The sequence below is a fragment of the Euprymna scolopes genome, chromosome 22 (genome assembly GCF_053919585.1).
Source record: "Euprymna scolopes isolate OS-2025 chromosome 22, ASM5391958v1, whole genome shotgun sequence".
NCBI lineage: Eukaryota > Metazoa > Mollusca > Cephalopoda > Sepiida > Sepiolidae > Euprymna > Euprymna scolopes.
Window position 1 is genome coordinate 32398253 of NC_136503.1, and position 7500 is coordinate 32405752.

Here is a 7500-nt window from a genome sequence, read left to right on the forward strand (position 1 = left end):
ACAGAGTTTTTCCTAGAACTGCTCGTCTGTGAAACACAGTACCATGGAGTTGCTTCTCAGATGACTATAACACGCTCGTTTTCAAGTCCAACTTGAAAAGTTCTAAAATAAACCAACTTATCAAATTTTTATAGCAGTACAATTAACCCTCATCCTTGAGTGACTTCTGGGCGTTGATGAGCAGTAGTTACACGTTAAAAACGTTTTGGTGATTAACAAAGTATAAAAAATAAAACAATAAAATTTTAATAAATTTTTTATTCATGTATAAAAACAAAATTTATAGGCAATGAAAATTTTTAAATTGGCGCGATTTTTCCAAAAGTTGAAATGTGACGAAATTCAGGTTTCAGTTGGATTAACACAGAGATGAACTCTTAAAAATCACTTCTTTAGTCGCTAAGCTGGCTGATGTGAGGGAATAATAATTTACGACAAAGTTTAAAGTTGCATACTTAAATGAACACCGACTTGTCACGATTGAATAAACAATTTTTCCAAATATTTTATTTTAAATTTGAGAATTATTATACTTTTGCTTAGTAGAAAAAAAAAGAAGTACACTGCGACCAGGAATTGAACTAACAAAGCTTAGGTATCAATCAGCAAGATAAAATTAAAAGATTTTATAACAGACCAGACCATTTATATTCGATGATGATTGGGTAGTCGTTGCAGATCCTTGTTAGCGCATTCATTACTCCAAAATTGTAACAGAAAAGGGGGCAACAGCCGGACATTGTCCTGTCGTCAAGAATAAGCACAAGATTCATCTTGGTTGAATTGACAGTAATTTCTGATAACCGTGTAGAACAACGTAATTCTTCAACCGTTTCGACTATTACAATACAACTTTCTGTCATCCTAAAACTATGACGTTATAAAAAGACCCATTTTAAATAGAAATCTGTTTCGTTTTTTTTTTTTAAATTGTCTTATTTGTTCAAGCTGGGGACAGGGCAGCCTATCGGATACCAGAGATTCATCCACTATCTTATATATTTTAACCGAGAGATCTTTTCTTTTTTTAAGATTCTAGGCGTTCTTTTCAGTGCAACTGTCTGAATCAGTCTTGTACTTGGTTCACCGGGTATATTTGCTAGGGAGTTTTTGAAATTATTTTTCGTGAATCCAGTTGCTCCTATAATTACTGGAATGATGGATATCTTCCTAAGATTCCAGTTTCTTTTAATACGACATTCATATATTAATACGGCATTAATATTTTATTTTAATATGACCTTTGTATTTCGTTATCTCTCAGCTCTGTTTAACCCGGCATCATTGGTGACACTGACTTCTACTAAGGTTGCTTCTTTCTCATTCTTATCCCAAATCACTACGTCAGGTTTAATTGGTTTTCTTGATACATAGCTGTAGGAATTGCATAGTCATATTGGATGGTGTATGACTTATTTCCAACTGTTCTTTCTGGTATATGTCCCCAGAACCTGCTGCTGCATTTGGTATTAAAATTTTTACATTGATTTTCCAGTAGAAGATATTTACAAAATCCATTGTATCACATTGTATAGTAGCCGTCTTCCAGCAGAATCTTGCAGCTGGATGTCAGGCAGATCACACTCTCTACTTCCGTATAGCAGAACCTGTACTTGTTGTCATTGCTGAAAGTACTCTTCTTAAAAGCATTGATCATCATCAAGCCTTAGTCTTGGGAAGCCATTAGGGATGCATATACAAAATATCGGTGAACATTACTTAGTTTAGAAATTAGATCGGACGATACCAAGTTGTCTTGTTCGTCACAAAATTTGTCCTGCAAAGCAACGCAGAAATCAGGGGTGAACAACATTTTAAGCAAACTCCATGCGCAAATTGATTCATCTAGAATTTAGATGCGCCACAGACATTTGTGATCTTAGTTTATTAAAGTACCGATAACATTAAGACATATAGTAGTTATATACATACGCTTATTCGCCCACAGGAAGCGGTTTCGACAAATTCAGTTTGTCAAGACGTGGCAAATATTTTCACGACAAATAATTCGGTCCCCTTTATAGATCTATTGATATAAAATCACGCATGCGTATAAATATTTACGTGTATATCTATATATCTATAAAAATGTGTGTGAGCACACTTCTCAACCTATATACTCAACGAATTTTTATTTACACACTTGAAATTGGGTATATAGGGATTTCAGACACGTGGAAAACTTTTTAATCCGTTTTCACCAGGAAAAAAGAGGTTACCGTTTTTTTTTATCTGTTAACTGTTTCACGAATGCGCATGCGTGAACAGTTCACATAACAGATTCTGTATGTTAAGAATAAGTAGGTTTGAAAACACTTTTTAAAGATCGTGTCAAACTGGTCTAATGATTATCGTACTTGACTCGCTTACTTTAGGTTTTGGTTTCGATCTCAGATCGAGTATTTTTTTTACTTAAAAGAAGCGAACTGTTTAGAAAAAAAAACATACTCGCGTACACATGTCTTAGATTCTGTATGAATTAAAATATAACATTTATGCGTATTTTACGACCGGGCAACGCCAGGAGGCCTGTTAGTATGTGTATATTTATGTTGCGGCATAAGCATGTTGACACACCGGTTTTTACCAGATCACCGAAGTTAAGACACTAATGAGCTTGGCTAGTATGAGATGAGTGGCCATTTGGGAATAACAGGCGTTGTATAAGGTGGCGGGACAATACTACTGTCAAACGAAAAGTAAGCCCCCCCCCACCGCTGGTCTATGGGAAACTCTTGAGCAACCCACTCCAGCCTATCGATCAACGTAACGTGAGATCATGGAAAGCAATTGATGTAATACGGAAGAAATCAAGAATAATTCTGTTTATGGTTTCGTATTTTGTTGTGTTAAACAGAAGATTCCTTTGGGGACAACGGGCAGAAAGAAACTGTAAACGACTATCTGTACAACACCTTGGCGTTTTGGCTAAGAACAAAGTGTAGTATGTGTCCGGATACTACACTTCACTTTTTCTGTCTTCGATCAGTGGAGAATAAATCCTTCATGACCGAGACAATTTAAAAAAAAATTTGTTCCTATCCAGAGTGCTCCTTTTTTGGAAGCTGGATTTCCCCCACATTAAAAACCGACCTTGTGTCCAACTCTGCCCTCGCGGAGAGGCAAGTAAATAGGGACAGCAAAAAAAACTATGACAATACATCAAACAGAAACCTTCACAAATGCAACTGTGAATTTAGACTGTGGAAAGGCATGTGAAGTTTTCTTCCGGTGTACCACGGTGGCTCCCCGAGTAGAGCAAGCAATCTATTGATTCGATTGAAAAGTGAGCGATTTAACAAATATCGATGACAATAAAAGGAAGTGTCAGACATGCGTTGATTCCCATTCGATCCCAGGCAACGTCGGTTCTGCCTGCTAGTGATTAACTAAAATCAAAAAACATTGAGGTTTGAAGAGTAAAGAAGGCGCAAAATATTGGTTTTACATACTAATCGATGAAATCAACGCAAATATTTGTTATGTTTTAAAAAATTAGTCAAATACTCTGTTTACCCTAACTTAAATTCATGTTCTATTTTTTGTTTTATCCTCAGTTATTTTGATTTAAGCACGTTCTTCTTAAATCCTGATTTAGGGTCTGTTTTGTACAGAGGAAGTTCCCTGCGAAATCCTTACAAATATCTTTAGGTATTCAATTTAACTGAACTATGATTAATTCTGTTTTCTTCTAATGCAAATCGCTTCAGACAAGGCATGAAGCCGCTTGATGGAAGGAACTAAAAGTACTACTTCAAGGTCAAGAACTAGCCAATCATATGTATTAGAGAGATAAATTGCGACCCCGAAAACAGCAATTCTTCACTCTTTATCAGAAAAATCGCTCGTGGAATGTGAGGACTAAAAGGCCGAAATATGGAAGCGAGAGTTGCGAGGCTGCTAAAAGTAAATCCAATATCTACTTTCTACTCTAACGTCATGGTATTATATATCTTTTCAAACCCGATTTGTTTAATTTTTAGGTAGAGGTTCAATTTGATTTTAAAATAAAATGACTCGCTAGTGTTGCGTTGCTATTTCGCGTGGACTTCTTCAATAGCTTAAAATTGTTATTCAACGGTTTTGCAAATAATAATTTTGAATTACTATATATCGATTTAATGTGAAATATTCAAATTAAAATAAAAGACAAAACAATATCGCCCCCCCCCCAAAAAAAACTTAATTTTTTATTTATTAGTGTTCACTTTCCTATACAATAATACCAATCGTGCTCGTAATCCAAAAATAGTGTTGTAAACGGGATTATTTAGTGTAACGTTCGGTCGAACAATGGTGTAAGGCCGAGGTCGGCAACCTTCGGCCCGCGGACCAAGTACAACCCACGCGTGAATTTTGTTTGGCCCGCAACGTTACTCAGCTTTCAGATATTTTTGCAATATAATTTTCTGTCTTTTTTCTTTTGAATATTCCTGTAGTAAAATAAATGATATCATTTAACTATAATTATATTCAATATTAGTTTTTTTTTAAATGCACAGAAACATTATTTGCCTATTTAATAACATTGTTGTCCGGCATGATAATGTAGCCAAAGCTCGTTGACCCTCTTATAATCAGCATAGATTTTTGGACCTCATACTTCCCAAAAAATTGCCGACCCCTGGTATAGAAGATGAATTCTGTTGATTTACTAGAAACTGAACGATATGCCACGAAACTGTAGCAGAAGATTCACACACATTTAGGTTCTTATTTACCATTTTTGAAAATAAGCTCAAAATACAGAAAACTTTCATGATGTACATAACCGCCACGAAACGAAAAATCTCATATTCTAAAAGTCACATAAATTGATTCAGTAGTTTTATTTTAATTAAGAAAATCAAATTGTATGAGTAAGCAAAAGGGACTGTTTCGTATCGTTATCTTGAAAAATAAGAAACAAGAGCAGATTAGTTCACAATAATTCAAACTTGTGAGATCAGCATTGTTATGTTATCGATTTCACATTCAATCATTTAAAAAAATAACGTTCTTTATAGAAATAAAACTACTTGATCAATTAACGTGCTTTTTGGAATATGCTGTTTCCGTTCCGTGACGTTCCGTGACATTAGAAAGAGTTTACTGTAATTTTATTAAAAAAAGTTGGATTCTAAATAAGAACCTGCATTTATATCATAATTAACACTTTAACGTCAACTCTATCAATAAATATTTTGGTACTCATGTACTTATTGATCCGTGCTGAAATAATAACGTTATTATTTTAAAAGCCATTCTTAACATGGGAAGGGGAAGGTGTTTTGTACCTATTCTATACTTTAACATTACAATTGAATAAAAAAAACATATCATAAAACTTTAATTAAACTTGGAAATACGATTTAAAAAATAGCCCGGATCAGTAAGTGCACTAGCACCAATATTTTAATGATATGAAGATATTATAGACTAACTCCCGTCTCGAAACCGGTCTTGAAATTCAGATTTTCAATGCCAAAATTGTTTTCATTAGCATTCGAAAAACAAACCAAAAAACTCTCTATAAAACTATCTGATTGGAAACGGGAGTAATTCTATAAAATTATCGAAACTTTTACCGAAATGACTGTTTCGGCATTAACCCCTCCACCAAAAAAAAACAACAAAAAAAACATATGACTATGCCGTAAAACAAAATAATAAACAAATAATGAACGTGACGTGATTAACGTTTTTAAGGAAGGCGAGGAGGAGGCTATACAATGAATTTCAATATTATTAAGAGCAAATTAAAACAATAATAATAAAAGCAGATATACCTTTTTGATATCTATTATGTAAAATTCCATATTTTGTTGTTACTTTTTTAGCGTTCGTGTAAAATAGCCCTTTCTTTTTCTTCTTCCTTGACGCTTTAAAAATAAGTCTGCCTCTTGAAAAAGAGAAAAATAGTTTGTGACAGCCTGTCGGTTGAGGCCTTTTCCTTTTCTTGTTTGTGATTAAAAGAAAAAAAAAAAAAACAGAAAAGAAAATTGACAGAAGAGAAGAGGCAAATATAACTCACGTCTCTCGACCGACACACGCACGGCAGTGGCCTATATCAACAAGTATTCGCTAAACACAAGCGCTGGTTATCTTTCCTGCGAACTTGCGATATACTTGTTTGTTGACGTAGTTGCATGTTTTTCTTTCTTTCTTTTTTTTTTTTTTTTTTTTTTATAGAAATTTATGTTATAAAGTGAGGGAATAAGTTGGTTTTATTTAAAAAAAAATAGTATTTAATTTTAAGTAACAGCAATTCTCTGTGAGTTTGGAGTAAGCTAGGCAAATGAGTTGTAGATTTTGTGGTACGATAACGTCTGTTTTAACGGTAGCACAAAAGAAGTGTATGAACGATCTGAGTCAGTGGTGTTGCGGCGGAGACAAATTCCTATAATCTTTCTCTCTCCCCTCTCTCTCTTTCTCTCTCTCTCTGTAAAGGGAACTTTGTGTGTGCGTGTGTGTGTGTGTGAGTTCGTTCTTTATGGACTCCGAAATGGCTAGGACGATTTGTATGAAATTTCACTCAAATGCATTTTACGTATCTGGCATTGTTCTTACATGGGTTTTGTATTGGAATGTCCTCGCTAACTATCGATAATGGAAAAAAAAAAAAAATCTGATGAAAATTGATTTTGACCAAAATTAACATCTTACACAGCATAACAATACAAGTGCATTTGAGAAGTTTCATTACAACACAAGCCGAAAGGACCCGCATATAAAATCAACAGTAGGTTCTTTAACATGACAGGGGCGCGTTCCAAACGAATGTTTCCGTTTAAAGCACGAGTGGACTATGATTCTTGACGTTTTTATTTTAAACTTAAATTCAAGCCATTATCACCGCGCAATAGGCATTTTTATATGACAGGGCGTGTTCTAAGTGAATGTTTTTGTTTAGAGCACAATTGAACTATCATACTCGACTTTTGCATTTTATTCAAGCCGTTGTATATAGAAGTAATTTTATAAAATCAACAGTAGATTCTCTACAGTGCAATGTAAACTACAATGTATTGCGGAACATGAGAAGCTTCCTTCCGGTGTACCGCAATAGATCCCCAACAAAAGCAGGAGGCAATTCATCGATCTGATTGAAAAATGAGCGATTTTATCGATTTCGATGACAATAACAATATCAGAGTGTGAAACATTCGTTGATCATCATTCTATCCCGGACAACGTCGGGTTTCTATGCTAGTTAAATAAATAAATAAATATAAGTTTGATTTTATGTCTTTTATTTCTATATTAATCAGAGCCGGCATGACCGAACTCCTATCGCCTTGCGCCATGAGTAGGGAGAAGGGGATGAGGGGGTGATTTTATTATCGTTCTGTATGGCTGCATTGTGGCTTCACATCAGCAGCAACGTTTGGCTCTTTGTGAAGTAGTTTATTGCTAATTGCCTGAGGTAATATATACTGGTGAGGCTGCTTAGGCATTTTTTGTAGGCCATCGTGCACTTAAACTATTCCGCCGGCTTTTGAACATGCTACATGATCTTCT

The 7500-nt window shown here is 34.7% G+C and overlaps 1 protein-coding gene across 1 annotated transcript in view; it reads right to left on the reverse strand.

The window, feature by feature from the left end:
* The window catches only part of LOC145243953 (uncharacterized), a 109832-nt gene extending 103522 nt beyond the window's left edge, over positions 1 to 6310 (reverse strand). Inside the window, exon 1 of the mRNA XM_080107080.1 lies at positions 5769 to 6310. The gene's annotated coding sequence lies outside the window, so the exon portion shown is untranslated. The remainder of the gene's footprint in view (positions 1 to 5768) is intronic.
* Between the last annotated feature and the right edge of the window lie 1190 nt (positions 6311 to 7500).